At 40.6% G+C, this 23,041-nt stretch overlaps 1 long non-coding RNA gene across 1 annotated transcript in view; it reads right to left on the bottom strand.

Moving 5' to 3' along the window:
* The window catches only part of LOC308350445, a 59,294-nt gene that overhangs the window by 8,977 nt on the left and 27,276 nt on the right, over nt 1–23,041 (bottom strand). Inside the window, exon 3 of the long non-coding RNA XR_013967526.1 lies at nt 19,639–19,737. This is a non-coding gene — a long non-coding RNA (uncharacterized lncRNA). The remainder of the gene's footprint in view (nt 1–19,638; nt 19,738–23,041) is intronic.

The following is a 23,041-nucleotide window of genomic DNA, read 5'->3' as shown; positions in this document are numbered from 1 at the left end:
AAAAAAAATCTATGTGCACTCATTAATTTTGACATCTGAATCTAAAACCAAACAAAAATTGAAGGACAGTGGAAGATGGAGGAGAAGGAGGAGGAGGAGAAAAAAATTAATGTACATTAAATGTTACATTTGAGGGAGTGCTGGGCAGATGCTAAGTTTGTAACAACACACTCTTTCATTTCTGCAGATACTGGAGATTTCCTCTCCCAACAGAACAGCCAGAAACTTGTTTGGAAAGACCCATACAAGGCTGCAAGCACCCCAACTACATCCTTTCCAAGATGCTAACGCTTTCTACTTTCATCCAAGACTCCCAAAGCCTGTGTGTTCAGTGGGCAAAGAATGAGGCGGAGGGGATACTCTCATCAGAGACCACATGGTCAGCCAACCATGCAGAAGGGAGTGGCTGAGGCTACCAGCCCAGAAATGGTATACTCTACATAAAACCGTATTTCCTTCCCTTATCCCTCCCAAATACTCAGGCTGGCATAGGGAGTTTTGACAATGAGAATGAAGCTGTCCTATGTTGTATCTGTGAGTTTTGTTGCTGTATTTTCTAAGTCAGAACTCCAGATGCATGACAAATACAGTTGTACTAATGGGAACTAAAGGACAGGCTATTTTAAAGCCTCTTTGGAAAATCTAGTGTATGTGGTTGCCATGGTAAACACACGTTACTTAAAAGACTGATTCTACAAATATTTATATGATACCTACTAGGTGCCAGGCATGGTTTTAGGTGCTGGCCATAGAATAGTGAACAAAATATACAACATGTTATATAATGAGAATGGGCAGTGTGTTGGGATTTAGGATTTGGTCTATTAAGTTAAAGATATGATACAAAAAGAACATGACCAGGTAGGTATGTAATGATACTGCAGATCTTTAACTTCTCTTTGAATCCCCAAAATTCAAAAGGACCAATTTTAACTGTGCCTGACTAATCAGTGATATAGTCTCTGACCATTAGTGGGAAATCATCTCTCCCTTCTCTGACTCCCCTGCACTTCCTTTGGTGGTCTGAAAAGCAATAGATCATTCTATCATGTGTTATAATTATGTATATGTCTTTTTAAAAAAAAAAGATTTTATTTATTTATTTGACAGACAGAGATCACAAGTAGGCAGAGAGGCAGGTTGGGGGAGCAGGCTCCCTGCCGAGCAGAGACCGATGTGGAGCTCGATCCCAGGACCCCGAGATCATGACCCGAGTCGAAGGCAGAGGCCTCAACCCACTGAGCCACCCAGGAGCCTCATATAATTATGTATATGTCTTAACAGTGTTTTTAGACTCCTTCAAAGCAGCCTGCTTTTGCTTGTATTTCCAGGTCCCTTTCCTGGTACTGTTCTTAATCCTCTCCATTCTTCTCTTCCATTTACACATATCAATGTTCCTTCCATGCAGAAGTCTTTGCTAGTCCCTCTATATGCCAAGCTCCTTCTAGGCCATGCCTTTGCACCCAGTTCCTTCTGATGGAATACCCTTTCCCTTCTTTGCTTGGGAGAACCATAATTCCTTTCAGAAGAATCAAAGTTATTTCCTCAGTTAAGCCATCCTTGACTTCTCTGGGTCATGCCCTCTGGCTCTTGCAGGGCTCTAGGCATACCTCTGTTAGCTCACTTATCACCGTGTTTTGTTTTTCACTGTTTATAGGTCTATAAGTCCTAGGGCAGAGTCCTTATTTTATCTATCTAGATCTCTAGGGCCTTGTACCTTTGCCTGAAAAGGACTTCAGTGAAAGTTGCTGAATAACTCATTTGCCTTCTGAACTGACAGGGAGACAGCTATATGATTCTAAGGCCCTCATTTATTCCCTCCCTCCCTGCCTCACATACTCATTTGGCCTTGCTAGAAATTTCCCCAGGTGCTCACTCCTTGGCTTGAAGGCACTGAATCTTCTATGAACACCAATGTTATATAATGGACAGTGCACTGGATGAAGAACCTAGAGACCTATAGTCTAGTTCCAACTCACTCCGTAGTTAGTTCTGTGACCTCTGCCAAATCATATCATCTTCCTAGGTCTATGTTTCTTCATTTATATGGTAGAAGTGGAACTCAATCCAGAATTATATCTATTTTTTCCCCCTGATTGTTTCAGTCAAATGATAGTGGCCTGTCAGAGAACTTTGTTGAAGGTTGTGAAGCTTGGATTAAAAAAAAAGACACTCAGCTAGAAAAAATATAGTGACTGTTTTGGACCATTCTGCACAGAAGTGAGAAGTGGGACATGCCTGCCTATTATTTGCTGACAGGAACTGAACGGGTCTTTGAGTTCCTCTTAGTTCAAACACTCCACATGTCATGAATCACGTGAGATTATGTGTAAAGTCAGTTCAATTTTGTTCAGACACTTGTTAAGTGTTTATTGCATACTATGTACTAAACAGGGCAAGATTAAAAGAAGAATAAATAAGGCATGCCTGTAAGGGACTCTGGGTGATAAGAGGTAGACAGTAAGTATCATCTTCATTAAGCAGATAATAGGAACTGAGACTCCACCAATGAGCGGAGGAACTGAATCTCAGACTAACATGATTTTCAGTGCTTTTCTACTTTTCCACTATACCTCACTACCCTTCATTTTTAAAAGAAAGGAAAAGGAGATACTGAATGAAAAGCCTGGGTGTTTTCCATGCCTGGGACATAATAGCAGACGCCCAAGATGACTGGACAGTGTTAGAAACCTGGGGAAAAAAGTAGAAAAGGGAACAGAAGAGTCCAGAGAACAGATTTCACCCATTGCATGAGGTCTGGTCTTGGCCGCTACACAGGAAGCCTGCATTGGGCCATACTCAACGGCAAGTATGCATCCTCATGGCCTATGTGCCTCAATTCTAAGATTTTCTGTCTCCTTAAGAGTGGTGGGGTTGGGGAGAGGCAATGACCCTTCTGGGATGAAACAGTGCAGGATAATTATTCAAATCAAATCCCACTGACAACCAATCAGGCCATACAACAACCTTCGTGCCATGACTGTGTTCACCAACACCACCTGAGGGCATGGCCCTGTGCACTTGTGAAGTTTGGAGGAGAACTTTTATATCCATTTGGTTTGAAAATGCCACTATTTTCCAAGTACTGAATTTTTCTAAGTAGTGAGATTTTTTTCCTAAGTAATGGCAGATGGCTGTTTTCCAGGCTGTGTGGATACATCTTGATGGAGATGGGGGCAGTCATAAATTCAGTGTGTGGTCTCTGGACTCCACATGTTTAGATTCTTAATAGTGACCAGGTCCTGAGAAAATCATTCATGTCACTAGACTCACATAAGACAGGCAGCCATGAAGAAAAGGAAGTTGCTGATTGATAATGAACTTCCACACAGTAGGCAATGCACACAACACAAACATCTTATGATCCAGTAAATTCGTGGTATGGGCAGACCTGAGAAACCCGCCAATATTCTGAAAGTCACTAAGGGAGAACACAACGTTATAAAAAACAAGACTCAGTGAACTGAAAATGGTATTTATTTTTGGCCACAGTAACCTTAAAACATAGAATGTTGGAGCTAGAAGGCACCAAGGTCACCTTAGCCAACTATTTCATGTCACAAAAGGGGAAACTAAGGCGCAGAAATGAAAAGCAACATGCCCAAACCCACATCATTTATTTATTTTTCTTTTTATCCTACAGACATGTACGGAGTGCCAACCAAGAGTAAAGGTTCATTTTAAGCAAAGTGGAGCCTTTTACAAGCTCAAAAGTCTAGTTTAGGACATGGATATAAATAGAGCCAGTTCTCATACAGTATGATTAGTGCACTAAGAGAGGGGTTGGCAAAGATTTTCTGTTAAGGGCTGGATAGTAAGTATTTTAAGCTCTGCAGGTCATATAATGTCTGTTGCAACTACTAGGCCCCATTGCTGTAGCACAAAAGCATCCATAAACAAGATGTAAATGATAAATGGTCTGCATTCCACTAAAATTTTACTTATTGCCACTGAAAATTTAAATTTAATATGAGTCATGTGGCATGAAATATTATTCTTCTTTTGATTTTTTCCAACCACTTAAAAATGTAAAAACTGTCCCTAACTCATGAGCCTACAAAAACACGCAGCAGGCTAGAATTAGCCTAGAGGCAGTGGTTTGCCGACCCTTGTTTTGGATGAACCGAAGTTCCAAATGATTTTTCACCATCCATGAACGTATGGTCTAGTTGGTGGTCAGATTCATTCCCCACGAATAAAAGGCTGGGGGCAGGGGGGAGAGTGTATGCTTGTCAGAGTCACTCTGAAGAGGCACGGTCATTGAGGTGGGTATCCTCACAGAGAACACTAGAAGACAGGAGGAGAAGAGTTCCAAAAGCCCCTAATTCATCTCCATCCCACTTCTACTTCCAGTTAAACGCTGAATGCCTCCATAATCCTGGGCCAACTTTATTTACTTTTCACATTATGGAGACTCTTAATGTTGTGTAGTTTAAAATGTAGATTCCTCTGGAGAAGAGCTGGCCCTTTCTAAGTTTTCCCCAAAACCAAGTTTAGAGGGCATCAAATGGCTACATGGAACTCAGTCCTTCCATGAGTCAAGTAATGTTTCATAGCATTAGGGGTGCCCTGCGTGTGGCCCTGGGGGAAGACTGACAACCTGCCCCTCAGAGACATGAGCACACGGGCAGCATCTTCCCACTCTTTGAATGCCTAGCCCTTCAGAGCAGAGTTTGGCCTTTCAGAACCACTAGGCTTTGTCATGGGCAGTTTCCCTGATGAAAAGATATAGGAGAATTCTCTGGGTCTCAGTTTCCTCCCTCATAAAAAAAGTCATAATAATCTCACCTACATCACAGGTTTTTATACGATCACATGCGTGGTAACACTCTGTACACTGACTAACACTACATGAACCACCACTTGCTTCCATCCACACCATCTCCATATTCAATAAGGCCACTTTATCTTTCTGGGCCTCTTTCTCCTTATCTCAAAAGCCAGAAGGGTGAATTCAATGCTTCTGAGTTTCCTTCCAATTCTACCACCCTGGCCCTGTGCCTTGTTAGGAAAGGAGGTTTTCATTGTATGGTGAGCAGTTTTACATTTATGATTGAAGGTGAAGGGCAGGAACAAAGAGGTCAAATATGGAAAAACACCAACAAAAAGAGAGAAGACTAGAAGAGAACCTTGGTCCTATACAAGGAGTAACACAAACAGTCCTCCTTGTTCGGTGTCCGGTATAAAATGTCTGCTTCCTTAAAAAGCGAAAAGGTCATGTTCTTTGGCATAGTCTAGATTTGCTTTACATGTGGAATGCTGAGTTTGAGAATCCCATCAGTCTTTCCTTTCTCTCCTTATCAGAGTCAATCGATACTTGGAGATGTTAACTAGATGGTCTGTTCAGTAATTTCTAACAAGGGGTTCACTGCCCAGATAATTTAATGTGGAATACACACATTGCTATGTAATGATTTTTTACCTCTGCTGGGAGTGATGGCATCCACAAAGTTTATGTCCCCTAACACCAGGGTCCTGCACAGATTTTTCCCTTCTTCCTCTCATTTTCCACTTTCATGAAGAAGGAGTATGTAAGTCCATTGACTAGTAGATGAAAGGCTGTCATCTTTCCCTCGGAGGAAAGTGACATTGTTTTTAAGGAGCCAGTGTGGGATGAGAGTGGGCACAGGGATGGGCTGGCAAATGAGGGGCATGTGAGGCAAGCTGGGAGAGTAGAGAAACCAGTTTCTCTCCTTTCTGGCTTAAGGAGTTTAAGGAAGGGCAATGAGGATCGAAACTGGGACCCAGCCTGTGGCTCTCAAAGTTGTTTTCTACAAAGGAGAATGGATCTTGGTAGGGCCTTCTGGTATACTAGACATCTTTGGTGTCCAAGAAATGATTCTAGGCCTCTAATAAAAGGAAAATTGGAAGCCCTATGAATTCTCTTGTGACATATATATTATAGGCCCACAGAGATAAAATAATTTACAAAAGCATGTATGGTAGATGATAGTTTTCCATAACTACAGGAGCCTGAGAAACAATTTTCAAGACATCTGGCTATTCACATATTATGAAAAACCAGGAATGTCCCAACTAAATATCTTTTGTTAAACTTAATTATCTCTGAAATGAACAACTTTTGCTCCTCTGGATATACCCCAAGCTTCTTCATTCTCGTGCATTTATTCAAACTATTCCCTCCCTCTACTTTAAAGACCCTGCACTATCAAACATTCTTCTTACCACGGAACATGACTGGTCCAAATCTACACAGTTGAAGTCCCATTTCAAGTACTGACTTCTTTTTGAAGACTTCTCTTTTTCATTTGGCTCTTGCTATAGTTACTTTTTTATGAGTTTATGTTTTGCCCCTCCTCCCATGAGGCTATCCATTCCTTAAGGCCTCAAACTAATCTTCATATTCCCTCATGTTCAAAATGATATCTGCTTCAGATCCTTCAACAGACTAGCCCCCCAAAGGAAAGAATCTGTTGATCATTTGTTTAACCAGAACACAATATCCAGTAACCTCATCTATAAATGGAATATTTGCACTATTTAGAAGTCTGAACCACAAAAAAGCTGTTAACAAAGATTTCAATTCAAACTAACAAACTTCTAGATTTCCTGAGTTCAACACATTCCAACTAAGTTTTGCACCTTCTGCGTATTTATCCAAGCAGCTAAATAAGTTCTGAATAATAAGCCTGAGGCATGGCAAGGTCTTCAATCATCAAGAAAGATTCAATTATATTCAGAGTGTGTGGTTTCCAAAGGAGGAGCACGCACCAATATTTTGAAAAGGCTTTCAACAAGACTGATTGAACTAAAACGTTTTCCTGAATAAATATTACTTATTTGGAACATGCATGCCCCATCCCCATCCTGGTTCATGAACTCTTTGCTGTAATTCCTTATCTCCCCAAATCATTAAGAAGGAGGGAGAGGTGAAATGTGAGATGGACTGTGCTAGGGACTGAATGTATCATCCTCAAATTCATATGTTGAAATCTTAATCCCCAGTGTGAAGGTATTAGGAAGTGGGGCAAGATCTGGGGAATGATTAGGTAATGAGGGCACAGCCCTTATGAATGGGATTAGTGCCCTTATAAGTAAAGGCCAAGAACTAGCTAGCCTCTTTTCTGCCATCTGCAAACCAGGAAGTGGGTTCTTACCAGACACCAGATCTGCCAGAACCTTGATTTTGGGCTTCTCAGCCTCAAAAAATGTGAGAAGTAAATTTCTGTTAGCAGCCTGAAGGGATTAAGAATGTCTGTCCCTGGAGCGCCTGGGTGGCTCAGTGGGTTAAGCCTCTGCCTTCAGCTCAGCTCATGATCTCAAGGTCCTGGGATGGAGCCCCATATTGGGCTTTCTGCTCACCAGGGAGCCTGCTTCTGCCTCTCTCTCTGTCTGCCTCTCTGCCTACTTGTGATCTCTGTCTGTCAAATAAATAAATAAAATCTTAAAAAAAAAAAAAAGAATGTCTGTCCCTGCTATGACCATGATGCTTTATAGACACAATCTCAATCCAATCAGCAATTCTATAAGGCAGGTATTATATACACTTGACTTACAGATGATGAAACAAGACTGAAAAGGGGTTAAGTAGCTGCTCCAAGGTCACAGACCTAAAAGTAGACCTACATCCAAACCCCTGTGCCATTTCTTTAAAAATTTATGCTTTTGCACTATACAATGCTGCCTATGGCAATATTTTCATAGCATCCAAATAGATGAGTAAAATTGGTTGAAATAAAAAAAATTTTAATGGAAATACAGTATGGTGTCATGAAGCAAAACATTGGACCAGGTGATATAGAACAAGTAGGTCTCACTCTGCCATCAGCCACCTAACCTTATGACCTCAGCCAAGAGACTCCATCTCAGAATCATAAAATCAGACTGCAAATGCTGAAAAAATACATACTGAAAAATCACTTACCCCTTCTCAATCCTCTTCCTTTGCAGAAGAGAAATTTGAGGCCCAGATGAAGCCATTTGCCTACAGTCACACAAAAGCACAATTCAGGTTTATCAAACCCATTTGGGCTCCTTCCACTGGCTTGTCTCTTCTCCCTAGGTCTTGGTCTCCCTGTTTACAAGCCAAACCTCCAAGACTGTGTTCTCTAAGTTTGGGCTGTTAAAGAGGAATACCATAGACTGACTGGGTGGCTCCAACAATAAACATCTATTTCTCATAGTCCTGGAGGCTAGAAGTTCAAGATCAAGGCCCCAGGAGATTTGTTGTTTGGTGAGGGAACTCTCCTTGTTTGTATATGACTGTTTTCTCCTTGTACCTTCACACAGCTGAGAGAGAGAGAGAGAGAGATAGCATCTCTCTTGCTTTTTTTTTTCTTATTTTTAAATTTTTTTTTAGTATAGTTGACACATAATGTTACATTAACTTCAGGTATACAACATAGTGATTGAACAAGTTTGCACATTATGCTATGTTCATTGCAAACGTAGGTACCATCTGTCACCGTACAACACAATTACACCACCATTGACTACATTCCCTCTGTTGTATCTTTTATTGCTAATGACTTATTCATTCCATAACTGGAAGCCTGTATCTACCACTACTTTTTACCCATTTTGCTCATTCCCTCCAGCCTGCTCCCCTCTGGCAACCATCAGTTTGTTCTTGTGTTTCTTCTTACAAGGATACTCATCTCATTCATAAGGGCTCCCTGCTCAAGACTTAATTATGTCCCAATTACTGTCCCACCTCCTAATACCACCACATTGAAGGTTAAGGATTTCAACATATGAATTTTACAGGGACACAAACATTTAGTCCCTAACATGCGTGGTCCACTTAGACTGTACTATACAAACGTAGAGGATTTTATTACGATTTCTTAGTGTGTAACTGTAAAGTGAGAGGTCTCAGAGATACTATGAGAGAAAGACCACACAGCCTCTGGCCTATTTGGTGGAGGGGGCAGGGAGTAGGTAGAGAAAGAGAGAAAGAGAAGGGGAGGGAAAATGGGTCCTGAAGAGAAATTTTCCTTAGGGATGCCTCAGATCCCAATAATACACCTGAGTAAGTTTCTGTTCTTTCTAACAAAACCAAAAAAACTAACTAGAAAACAGAGAAAAGTCTTTATCCAAATTAACTTTTTCCAGAGCATCAAATGATATTCTGGTGTAGTGTATATAGGTAGAAACACACAGATGCTAGCATTTTGGAAAAAAGTTATGTAATTCACACAAAAAAGAGCATTTCCTGCTGGACCTCTCTTCAGATCTTCAATCTCATTCCTCCACCGAAATAACTATTATTAATATAAAAAGGCGAAAAGAGCCAGCAGTGAGCTTTGGCTCAGTGAAGCAATGGTGGAACAGCCTTCCTTCCTTCTGACTGCACTTGGCTCCTATGTGCTTCCCGCAGGTACAGTTTTTGGCCGGGATCATCAGCGCAGTGTTTTGCTTAGCAACTGATGGGCTTTCATTGAAATAACCTCTCTGCTTAGAGGGAGAAGACTTGCCTATGTCACCTTATAAGTTAATATATTATGCTACAATGGAGTGCAGCTAGAAGGTTATGAAAAGTATTTCCTAAAATGTTTTTGTTGGGACCCTATCCCCGTGAGATGCTATGTGACAAAAGGTTCTGAGGTCAAATAAGTTTGGGAAATGCTGCCTTCGTTACTGCCTCTTAAGGAGTCATTAATGCACAGGAACATTTTAAAAGTCTTCTCTGCTGGCTCCTCCTCCTTTCCAGATTTCTCAATTCAAAGTGCCTTTGGAGCTTGGCTTTGGGCCTTAACTCCTCTCTACATTCTCCCTAGACGATGTCGTCCAGATCCATGACTTTATTTATTTATTTTTTTAAAAGATTTTATTTATTTATTTGACACACAGAGAGAGAGATATCACAAGTAGGTGGAGAGGCAGGCAGAGAGATAGGAGGAAGCAGGCTCCCCGTTGAGCAGCGAGCCCGATGCGGGGCTCGATCCCAGGACTCTGGGATCATGACCTGAGCCGAAGGCAGAGGCTTTAACCCACTGAGCCACCCAGGCGCCCCCAGATCCATGACTTTAGATCCAGATCCATGACCTTAGATTCAATACCAGTGATTTCCCAATTTATATCACAGACTTTTCTCCTTAGCTCCAGACTCTTGAATATAAGATCTGTCTATTTGATAGCACCTCTTACATGTTAGTACGTATCTTGAACAGAATGTGGATAAAACAATCTCTTGATTTCCTTCACCCCTGTAAGTCTTTGCTTCCTTAGACTTTCCTTGCTCAGTCAATAATTCTACTATGTAATCAACTGCTCAAGCTCAAGCCCAAGAGCTACAAGTCGTCACTGTCTTCTCTCTGGTCCCTATATCCCACATTAACCCATCAGGAAGCCCTGTTGTCTTCACTCCTGAAAAACATGCTGGTGCCATCCACATCTCTCTACCTGTTCTGATAGCCCCATTATCGTCTCTCAGGTGAGCTACTGTAAGAGACTCCTAACTGGTCTCCACTTGTCATCATGGCCTTTAAATTCCATTTTCTACACAACAGCTAAGGAGATTTCTCTTTTGCAAATTGTACTATTAGATCGTGCTAAGGCTTAAAGCCTTTCATATTGCTTTCTACTGCATCAACGATCAAATCTTCCTTCTTACCACGGCATCTAAGATCATCTCTTCACACACACTTTCCTGTTTGGTAAGTTTCTCGGCTCCAGCCACAGAGGCTCTCTTTCTTCTTCCAACATGCCAAGCTTTGTCCTGTCAGGTCTGTGGGCTCATTGTTTACTCTGCTGCCTGCGTTTTCCCAATTCCAGTTCTTCCCTATAACATCACCCTTTAATTCTTCACAGTCCTTACCATTATTTGAGGTCTTACTTGTTTGCTTGGTTATTCACCTTTTTTGGGGAACCACTAGAAAGTGAATTCTATGAAGGCAGGGCAGGGGTCTTATCTGTCCTGCTCATTCTTCATCAGGATTTGTTCAGTGCCTGGCACATAACAGGTACTGAATAAATATTTGCTGACTATGTGAAATGATTTGAAAAATTACGTATAGGAGAAAACTGTGAAACTTAGTTTAACCCTACAGTTTTCAAGTTTATTTGAGCTCAGAACCCTACCTACCATTGTAAAGAATATTCACTCTCCTGGGATCCTTTCCTAGAATGCATTTGTTTTTCTGCTGATTTAATATCAGTATTGAGAAGAGTTAATGTTGGAGACCCAGTGGGTCTTCAACATCAGAACTTGAAAACCTCTTGTAAGCAGGCATTTTAGCAGGTCTTTGGGAGTCCAGGGTATTTTTTTTTAGGAGAACGATAGTTTTAAAAGTAAGTTGAGTATTTTTTCCTTGGGATATGGATTAAAAAAAACTAAGCTAGCAGCCCAAGATTACAGGGCTCAGGGACAGATGAGGTGTTGGAGGTGGGAGAGAGGGAGTCCAGACAGGATATAGCAAAATTAAGGGATGTGGTTGACTAAGGGTAAATGAGATTGAGGCCCAGTAAAGCTTTCCTACTTGTAATGGAATTTTTAGAAACAGAAACCTGAGTTGGAAACTTGGCTATTTTTATATGATGTATGTTTTCTGTAATTATTTGTTTTCTGTTTTCCCTCATGTTTAGTAAAGCTGTTCTTGAAAATACCAGCCTGTCTTAGTTATGCCAAGAGAAAACATTTTTGTCCACACTGAAAAATTTAAAGGGGAACCACCCAGTTTTAGATGAGACATGACCAGGTGATGTAGTGACATAATCTGGAAAACAGAAACCCGAAGTGAAGATGAAAGTCAAGCACGGAGTTAGGGGAAGTTGTCCCTCCCTTCCACAACCTAGAAACACTCTTTCAAAAGTCTGATTTGGTTCAGCTCTGATCTGTTTAAACTTTGGAAGGTTTTGTGCTGAGTTCTAATTAGACAAAGCTAGTTCTTTACAAAGTCACACACATGAAATATTAAGCTATAGAAGGAATTATCTAGTTGTATAAAAAGCCTTAGACAGAATTAACCAGGAGAACTTAAGAAGTCCTCTGTGACTTGAGATGTATGCAAAGAGTATGTGAGGGATGCCTGGGTGGCTCAGTCGGTTGAGCGTCTGCCTTGGGCTCATGATGCCAGGGTCCTGGAATCTGGTCCATATCTGGCTCCTTGCTCAGTGGGGAGTCTGCTTCTCCCTCTGCCTACGGCTCTACCTGCTTGTGCTCTCTCTCTCTCTCAATCTCTCTTTCTCTGACAAACAAATAAATAAAAGCTCTTAAAAAAAAAAAGAGTAAATGAGAAGTTCTGTGCCTATAGCAGAGTGCTCTGAGTTTGGATCTCAGTATTTCTTAATCCATGATTACACTAAGGTTGAGAGCTGGATTTTGTCTTTGGGGAAGGCTCTTGGAGAGACCAATGGGAGAGCATTTTTAGTCATAAAGATGAGTGAAACTCAGGGGAATAATCCAGATATAAAGGATTGGAGGATTTGGGTACAGTATTTAGCAAGATAAAGGGCTGGCCTGGTAGCAGCTGGCCCTTATGTTATTTCTGGTTGTTCTTTATTAGGTAGGATGTGGTCTTAGGGAGCATATTAGTCAGGGTTCTCCAGAGAAACAGAACCAACAGTGTACCAGTGTGTGGGGGGTGAGGGGTAGGGAGATACACATTCTATAGAGCCAGTGTCCCAGTTTGAGTCTTATGCTGGAAGCTGCTATAGAACTAGGAAGAGCTGATGTCCCAGTTTGCAGGTTGTCAGGTAGGAGAATTCTTTCTTATTCAGGGAAGGGTTAGCCTCACATTCTAGTCAGGCCTTCAACCAACTGGGCAAGGCCCACTCACATTATGGAGAGCAATACGCTTTACTTAGTCTACTGATTTAAATGTACATCTCATCCAAAAACACTCTCACAGAAATACTCAGAATAATGTTTAACCAAATATCTGAGTACCCTGTGGCCCAGTCAACCTGACACAAAAAATTAACCACCACAGGTACAGAGGCATGTACACAATCCATGTACACAATCAGATTTCCACTCAGGATGGTCAGCCAGCCCTGGAAATAGGGTAGCAGTATGGACAGAAGGATAGAGAGAATCAGACCCTATACCAGGCATAGCCAACAGATTCCCTGACAATGACACTTGAGATTTAGCTTAAGTTTTTTTTTTTTCCTCCTGTGTTATATTTTCTGTTTGCTATCTTTAAGCCTTGGTATTATGGGTTGAATTGTGTCCTGAAACAGATGTGTTGGAGTCCTAATATCTGGTACTTCAGAATGTCACCTTATTTGGAGATAGAATCATTATAAAGATAATCAAGTTAAAATGAGATTGTTAGGCCGGGCCTAACAATCCAACATGATTGGTGTCCTTATAAAGGAGGCAATTTGGACACAGAGACATGCATAAAGGGAAGACAGTGTTAAGAGATATGGAAGAACACAGCCATCTACAAGTCAAGGAGAAAGGCCTAGAACACATGCTTTCCTTGCAGCTCTCAGAAGGCACAACCCTCCCAACACCTTGATTTCAGATTTCGACTTTCAGAACTTTGAGACAATAAACTTATGCTGTTTAAGCCACTCAATATGTGGTCCTTGCCATGGCAATCCTAGGAAACCAACATGCTTAGTTGAGTCTACTACACATACTATCTTGTGTTAACAATGCTTGCAAGGATGAAGACAGAAGCTGGTGCACATGCAGAGAATAAAGCTCCAGGGGTGGGGGCCAGGTGAGGAGGTAGGAGGGGAGGTGACAAGCTGGAGGGAAGATGAAGAGATGGCACAGTTAGGGAAGAATCCGCGAGCGGTGAGCTGTGAGCAGGGTCTCCAATGAGGTGTTGAGGATGATAGTACTTTGCATACAAAATAATATTATAAATAAGGGTAGATATCATTATGACTGTTGACAAGATCATTGCCAGAAAAATTTACTGGTTCCCTACCGGAAAAACTAATATGACTCATTCATAGTGATCATTCCTGTGTTTGATCAGCTGAGAACTATTTAATGGAGTTTATATTAACTTTAAAATGTTAAAAATTGAAAGGTTTGATGTAACATTGACGATGTTGAAAAGCAAAGGGCATATATTAACTTTGACAATGTTAAAAATTAAAGGGATAGTCTTTGATGACAGCTACATCAGTCACGGACGCACAAACATCTTGAGAGAGGACATATGGGAGCAGCAGTGACTACAGCTTCACATGTTGCAAATACGCCTTCTTGTCTGAATGCTATCACACAGGCATTTGGCACATTGTTTCCCGAGGTATCCCTTCCACTGAAATGGAGTATCATAAGGCCATACGAGTGGAAAAGGAAGAATGGAAGGAAGGAAGGAATAGAAAATCTCTTCCCTACCCCACAGCCAAGTTCCTATCCATTTGAAACAACCAGATTTGGTTTCAGATAACACTATCTTTAGGATATTTAACAAATGTTGTGATTAAATTATTAATGTGGGATAAAAATGTTATTTAATAATCTGTAAAAATTAATGCTTCTTTAGTGTACTCATTTCATGGTTTATTTCTAAAATCTTTAAAGCAGCATCTAGTTTCAGAAAATAGAAGGAAGTTTCCTTGGAAGTCTAGAAACTAGAAGAAGGAAAAGAAATCCAATGACAGTATCTTGACATCTTTAATACAGAATAATACTAATATGATAACAACAGCTACTCCTTTATTCTAAAGATTTCCATTTTAAAGGCTTGCTGTTATTAATTTTCCTTGCCTAGCTCCTTTTTAATTATAATTTTTTAGCACTGTGTGCATGAGATGAATTCTATTAAATACCAAATGATTTCCCACATATCTTAGTTTGGAATCTGTCTCTTTTAAAAGACAGAAATTACTTTCCCCCAGAAGTGTGATACAGTAACAATGTCCAGACAGTCAAAATGAATGTCATTGTCCTTCTTCCTTACTGATGAATAACTACTGATGCTTCTAGTCCCAGGTATAGCTAGGAAGAAATTGATAATGCATAACTGGGAACAGCTTTCTTTCCTGGGGCATGGAGTTGAAGGGTGGGGCTGTGGATCGAGTGTCCTTTTACCTTAAGGATCTGTTAGGATATCCACAAGAAACACAGTTGACGTGTTTTCTAAAGAAATGTTTGAAAGATTATTCCTGGTCTGGGATGGCCCGTATATAGAATATATTGTCTTTATGTCTCTAAATATTCTGCAAAAGAGTCTGATATCCATTCTACTCTGTGAAGTCATTTTTGCAAAGGAGATCCCAAATGAAATGAATGGCTAGGGCAATGACTTTGGGAAGGTCTAAACCAGTTCTGATGTAATGCTTCTTCCAGGAAAATCCTAGGACTTTGGGGGGTGCTTGTTTCTGGTTCCATTTCAAAATATGATAGCCTTGGGTAGACTTAATCCAAGTGGACATGATTACACAGCCCTGTTCCACATCATTAGTGAGAGTAAATGCCTCTGCCAGAATTCTGCCAACACTGTTTCTAGCCAGACATCCATTAGTAAACATTGCAGTCTTAAAATATTGGTTGGCTTCTGTGGCTTGTCTGCATAATGGAAACTAGGTCCAGATTTTTTAAAGTATCAACATGAATAATCATAGAAATGCTGTTCTCCAAGAGATATAGTTAGAAATTTGAGGCATCCAGAGTAGAATTTTGGTAAAGATCTGTTTAATTTCTTATTTTTTTAATTTAAAATATTCTTAATTGAAAGTAGAAAAATATTTCTGGTTTTGTGATCATGCCAGTTAAGGAGGTAATTCTTAGCTCGAACTTTCCCTTGCTTGGTATGGCTACTTTACATTCTATATAGAGATCAGCATAATTTGGAACATCCTTCTTCCTCGTGAGTAGTTGATCATTCCAAAGTAGGTATTTCTAACAAACTGAGAGGATTTAGCTGAAATTCACATTACAGATAATTGTCATATTTTACACATTCTTAAAAATGACAATTCTTTTAGTTAGCATACACTTCACAGTTGAAAAACACACCACCCTCTGTTCTCTCTATTGATCCCTGATGGTCCTATGAGGTGGAAAGGGAAGGCCATATCTGCCTTTTACAAATGAGAAAACAAGCTCAAAGAAATAAAGAACTTAGCCAAGATCACAAGTACCTTAGACTGCTTTCAAGGTCAGCCTGAAGGTCAGGGATAGTATCTTCTTAGTATTCCTTGTTGAAGAAGGAAAATCTGCCAGTTAGGTGGGAACGTTCTAGACTCTGCAACCTGCACACAAGTCCTTTGATATCATCTAGCTCTAGGTCCCCTGTGTTTGCTAGAACTCAGTAGAGGTAGCTTCCTTTATAACATGTCTAGAATGAAACGAGTTTAACCTTAAAAGATTTACCTACCACCTGCAAGTAGTAAGAATCACAGCCCTCTCAGAAAGCCAAAGTGCTAAGAAGTTTTTGAGGCTATTTCATAAACCTTGACATGGTTACTTAGATGAACTACATTGCCTTCTCAAATGAAGGACAACAAATACATAGGGATGATAAATTGTAGAGATCACCTTAGAAGCAATGACATCCTTGGTGGGCATTTGTAAGTAAGATATTGAACTTGCTAAGTCTCCTTCCCTGGAAAAGCCCTGTGAACATCCACATGTTCTTTTTTTTACACTCATCACAACACCCACACTGAGAGCCACTTAGACAGGAATGATCATCCCATACTACTTATGGAAAAGCCAAGGGTTCAGAGATCAGTGGACTGATCAAGGTCCCAGAGTGAGTCATTAGGAGAGACTAACCTCAGGGCTTATTTCTTCTTCTTCTTTTTTTTTCTTGTTACATTTTTTAAATTTTTTAAAAAAGATTTTATTTATTTATTTGACAGAGAGAGAGAGAGAGATCACAATAGGCAGAGAGGCAGGCAGAGGGTGACGGGGAAGCAGGCCCCCCGCTGAGTAGAGAGTCCAACATGGGGCTTGATCACAGGACCCTGAGATCATGACCCAAGCTGAAGGCAGAGGCTTAACCCACTGAGCCACCCAGGTGCCCCAGGGCTTACTTCTTCTTGATGATTTAAATGACTTGCTTCAGTTAATCAGAGGAAAATATTTGGAGAATGAGGACATTTACGGGATGTTTATCAAATATGCAGGTAATGAGGATTCAGTGCTATTCCTCACTCTGCTTCTAACTAGTCATGAGATATGGACAAGTCACTTAAACAGGCTGGGCCTCATTAACATTCCTGGAGAAAGGAAGCAGATCAGGAGTTTTCAAACTTCATTCTTTTTAAAGGAAATTCTTAATGATTTAGACAGTCATTCTAAGTGCATTGTAATGTTAACAAAATTAATTGATAAAATCTGAGATGCATACAATCTACCTCCTGCTTGGTTTTTCCCCACCTCCTACAGTATTCCTTGGATACAGTCTAAAAGCTATGATATTATATAATCTGAAAGTTACTTTCTGTTCTAAAATTTAATGTTTTATGATTGGAAGCAACTAGCTTTCAAATCTGCTACCTGCTCCCATCCCCTACGGCATCTTGGGGTATAAAAGAGCTCCAGACTGGAAGTCTGGAGGAGCTGGTTGTGGATCCCTGCTCCACCCACCAATTATCTATGTCACTTTAATCAAGTTGCTTCACCTAAGTTTCTGTCTCCTCATCTATAAAATAGAAATAGTAAGGACACCTGGGCAGCGAAGTCAGTTAAGCGTCCCACTCTTGGTGTCCGCGCAGGTCGTGACCTCAGGGTCATGATCTCAGGGTAGTGAGACTGAGCCCACACCAGGCTCCTTGCTCAGCACAGAGTCTGCCTAAGACTCTGTCTTCCTCTCCCTCTATCCCACCCTCTCTCTCAAATAAATAATCTGGAAAAATAAAATAGAAATAGTAACCTTTCCCAAGAGTGCTTTGTAAACTGTAAAAGATTGAATAAATGTACAATGTCGTTAGTATTATCTTCTGTGCACAACACAGAAGGAGGAGATGGTTTTATGTTCAGAATGATGCAGAGGACCAACATGGGTTGAACTGTTCTTTGGCAAGCTTGCCTATGAGTAGGGGTGGTGTCTATCATATTTGAGTTTCATTTTCTCTGAGAGCTGAAAGCCAAGTCAGTAGAGAAAGTGTGGGCTATCGACACAGGAAATAATGAAACCAAGAAGGCATCGTCGTTAAGTTTAAAGGGGAGAACTGGGGGTGCCTGGGTGGCTCAGTGGGTTAAAGCCTCTGCCTTCAGCTCAGGTCATGATCCCAGGGTCCTGGGATCGAGCCCCGCATCGAGCCCCGAATCGGGCTCTCTGCTCAGCCGGGAGCCTGCTTCCTCCTCTCTCTCTGCCTGCCTCTCAGCCTACTTGTGATCTCTGTCAGTCAAATAAAAAAAATAAATAAATAAAATAAAGGGGAGAACTGTTCCCATAAACTGACCTTGATAACAGTGACCTGTCTACATTCCCCCTCTGCACAAAGCCATGACACATTAATAATTGCTGTCATTCAATGAGTGCTTACTACATGCTAGACACTGATTTTTACCCGAGTTATCTCATTCAATCTTATCAGAATCCTCTGCAATGATGTTATCCCTATTTTATAGTGAGAGATAACCAATAAAATGGGGTATGATTCCTATTTTGTAACTTAGAAAGGTTAAGTAATTTGCTCAGGTTCATATAATTTATGGGCAAGTGGCAGAACCTGAACTCCGAATTCAAAACTCTGAAATGCTTGCTTGACTCTATTATCTCCCAGTTGGAAGAAATGGGTTTTCTCACTCAGCATGAGGGCCAAAAGCCTCTATTCCTCTTTATGTTTGCAGTGCCTGAGTCAGCTCCGTCTCTTCGTTTTTATTATCGTTTTTATTCCTCCATTCAAAAGTGCTCATTCACCTTCATAAAACTTAAAGGTGGAAAGCCCCTATCAGTCATTGATGTACCCCCCCACCCCCGCCCGTCTCCTGCTGGTCCTCTCTAGCATGTCTTCTGCTCATGAGTTAGGGAATGGAGCCACATCCCTTACCTTGGGGAGTTAGTCCCATAACTAATTCATCTCTGTCAGGAAGATTTTTGTCTTATGCACATCCTCTTCAATTTTGCATTCTACCCAACTCTTTCTCTCTGTGGGCTGCACACTTCAGCTCTTCAGATCACACTGCCTAAGCCTGCCTAGGTTCTCAGTAGTGATTCCGCTGAGCTGCATTTTCCCCTCACACTATGGCCAGAGTATTTTTCTTATTAGCACCTGGAAGATGCTTTCCCCAGTGGACAGAAGCAAAAATGAGCTGCAGGGGATGCTGGGAAAGAAAGGGAGGAGGAAGAGGAATGAGCACAAGACTTGAAACCTACTTAGTCAGCAAACCTTGGACCCAGCTCAGCCTGGACATTCAGGTGCCCCCCACCGCAGGCAGCAGAGGCATTTACTGTCCAGCTAGGCATGATTCCATGAGGATGCTGTGCCAGGCTCTAAACTTATGTCAGCAGTCACAGAAATAAATGGAGTGCATCATCAGAAGAACGTGTGGAGCAGTGGACAGTATGTCAGCTTTGGGATTTGAAAAATCTAGTTTAAGTTATTGTTTTACTTTTTACATAGTTATGGGGAAACAATGCCTACCTACATTGTTTCTGTAAAGATTCGAGACAATGACCTGGCATACAGTAGGCATTCAATCAATGAGTACTCATATTTTTCAAAGCCCTGGTTCTAAATAACTTGTTAGAACCACGTCCTCATAACTTTCTATCTCATTTGGCATGTCTAGGCAGCTATCCTTACCTCTTATTCTTCCATTCTTACTGTGCCGAAAATCAGTTTAGAGTATCCTCATATTCTGGTTTCACCCAGTATCAGCAATTCCACATGGTTCACCATGGTCTAGAAAACAGAACTCAGACATTAGCTATCAGATCCAAATCAACATCAAATTTGCTTTTCAATTTTCACTTTGATGTGAACCTTCCCATTGATATGCTGAAATAGATATAGCTATCTATTTGCCATCTTTGTTACAAGTTTTGCATGTATGTTGACAATTTCTCATTTGTGTCAAGGAACCATTCTATGTGCATGGATATTGGCAGTAGTATCTTAATATGCAAATAGAATCCAACTTGGACAAAATATTTCACTAAACATTCTTTTCAAATGAATGCACAAGACCTTTCTCAGCCAAAGGAAACAACCTCTCTTAGGCAACTGAAATCTACTCATTTAACAAATATTTATTGAGTGTCTACAATGCACAAAGGCCTTGTAGGCACTGGGATACACTGTTTGACATGGCAGACATGTGTCTTGAAATAAATCTCCTCTCTCATGGAGCTTACATTGTAGTGGGAAACACACAATAGACAAGAAACACATAAATAAAGAAAATTAATTTGAGATAAGGATGATTGCAATGAAGAAAGAAAACAAAGTGATATACAGTGATTAGAGAAGCTTTCTGTTTATTTATACATTTATTTTTACCTTAATTTACAAATCAAAGTAATAGATGCACACAGATTTAAAAAAAAAAAAAATCAGATCTCTCCCTCCAAATCTAATGAACACGGATAGGAAACGTGGGAAAGTTTTTCTGAGGCACAAATAACTGAGCTGAGACCTGAAGTAGGAGGAGACATCTATAAGAAGGCCTGATGAAAAGCTATCAGCAAAAGGAAATGGCAGGGGCGCCTGGGTGGCTCAGTGGGTTAAAGCCGCTGCCTTCGGCTCGGGTAGTGATCTCAGGGTCCTGGGATCGAGCCCCGCATTGGGTTCTCCGCTCAGCGGGGAGCCTGCTTCCTCCTCTCTCTCTCTGCCTGCCTCTCTGCCTACTTGTGATCTGTCAAATAAATAAATAAAATCTTAAAAAAAAAAAAAAAGGAAATGGCAATCCAAGGGCATTGAGTGCATAGGAGCATGGTGTACAGGTCCATCAGACAGAGGAAATGACAATGTAGTTAGGGTGAATTGAAGAAAGGATTGAGAGGTAGGAGGTGAGACTGTAGACACAGAGAGAGGCCAGAGCATAAAGGCTCTTGAAGGGTATAACAAGACTATTGGCTATGTTCCAGTTACAGTGGGAGGCCATGGACAGGGTTGGATTAAGCCAGGAAGAGATACAGACTGATTTATGTTTTTTAAAAGCTGATTCTGTCTTCTGGCTAAAGGGTGGCGTATAAAAGAACAACAGTGAAAACAGGAGGCTTTTAGTAGTCCAGATGTGTGATGATGGTGGCTTAGAGCAGGATAATAATTGTAATGATGATGAAATTGAGGATTTCTTTCAGAATAATTTGTTCAGAATTTCCAGAATTTGTTGACAAGTTGGATTTGGGGAGTGAGGTAAAGCAGAATGAGTCCTATGTTTGGACTTGAATTTTGGGGTGTATGGTGGTGCCATTTACTGAGACGGGAAAGATTGCAGGTAGAACATTTTTGGGGGAACTGGTTTTGATTTGGGAAAGTTAAGTATGATAGACCTAGGAAACAGTCACGTGGAAATGTCTAAAAGGACGACTTGCTCGTCCTCTCTCACAATGCTCAACCAACTTGTGGGCTAGGCTAGAGGTATGTAAGAAAGAAGCCAGACACCCATGCCAGTCCCAGATGCCTCAGTAATCAATTTGCAATTTTTTCTAAGAGTTAATTCAGGGGTTAAGTGTCCATGGTGGATACTCCTTGGATACCTATACTACATTCTAAGATGTGTCTGAATAGCTGTGGTTGGTGAAGGAAGTACTTTCCCAGAACAGAGTTAAATTTGGCCAAAAAACATTTCCAACTACATTTTCCACTTGGCATGTAGATAGAATATGGCATGGTATGAAGAAATAATACAATCTGGTTTGAAAATGTTTCTTAGGCATAGACATACTAAGGAGAAAAGGGTTTTTCTTCTCCTTCAGATTCTGGTTCATAAATTTATAGTTCTTAGAATCAGGAGGATCTTAAAGAAAAGGGGATTTAGCCCCTGATCTCAAACACAAAGTACTAAGGCAGTTAATTCCTAGAAGAATCACTATAATCCACCCTATTAATATCACTACTAAATTCAGTAGTGATTTATTAATCATTACTCTATTTTTGTAATAGAGCTTTCTGTCTTTGAGAATTAGGCTTTTTCTTCAATCTTCTTACTTTATACATTCAGGTCCTCAAAACCTATTTTCAGCTAAAAAATTAAGTGTAAATAAAAAATTCAGTAGAGATAAAACATTAAAATAATTTATAGTCACTAGGATGCTTCTTCATACACAAAGTATGTTTTGGAGGTTAAAAAAAAAAATCCCTCTCCCTGCCTTAGTGTTTAAACATCTCCCCTGGGATATCATTTTGTTTTTCTTTATTTTTAACAATTTTATTTATATATTTATTTGAGAGACAGAGAGAGAGGGAGTGCATGTGCATGTGTGAGTGCGTGGAGAGGCAGAGGAAGGAGAAAAAGAATCCTAAGCAGACAACATGTTGAGCCTGGAGCCCAATGCAAGGCTCTATCTCATGGCTGTGAGATCATGGCCCGAGCAGAAATCAAGAGTTGGATGCCTAACCAACTGAGCTACCCATGCACCCCTATTATTTTGCTTTTCTAACACAAAGCTGTTAATTTCTGGCCTATCTCATCTATATAAGAAAGACTAGAATTAATATGATTTTTGATGTTGCCAGGCCCTTTCAATTTATGGCCACCTCATTATATAGACTCATTCTTAAAACTGTCCTCTTACTGGTTTATGGGTCTGTTACCTTTCTGGAAGCTCCCCTGAGCTAAGTTCATCTACACTGTGTTCTCCCTCAAGCTGTAAATACCCTCTCCCCACCCAAGTCTATTTCCGGTCACCTCCTCTAAAGGTAGAGCAGGAATAACTGTGATACACTGAAACAAAGGAACCAAGGAAGTAGAATTTTTGAAAGCCTAGGAAGTAGCCACATCCTATAACAAAACTGAAAAATAATCACTACTGTCTACATTCAGACCAATACCACAAACTAAAAATGGGAGGGGCAGTCATTTCAATAACAATTTGCTGACAGGGTCTACCGTTTCTTGTCATGAGCTATCTGTCCCATTTCTACATCAAAGTCCTGAAGGTTTTGTTTGCTGGGCCTTTCAAGGTAACATTAGAGCTGTGTTCTGTACAAAAACTAGCTCAACTCAGCTTGTGTTCTCTGAAAAAGTTAGCTCAACTCAGGT

The sequence above is a fragment of the Martes martes genome, assembly GCF_963455335.1.
Source record: "Martes martes genome assembly, chromosome: 10".
Classification (NCBI taxonomy): domain Eukaryota; kingdom Metazoa; phylum Chordata; class Mammalia; order Carnivora; family Mustelidae; genus Martes; species Martes martes.
This window is presented reverse-complemented; position numbering and strand designations above follow the sequence as displayed.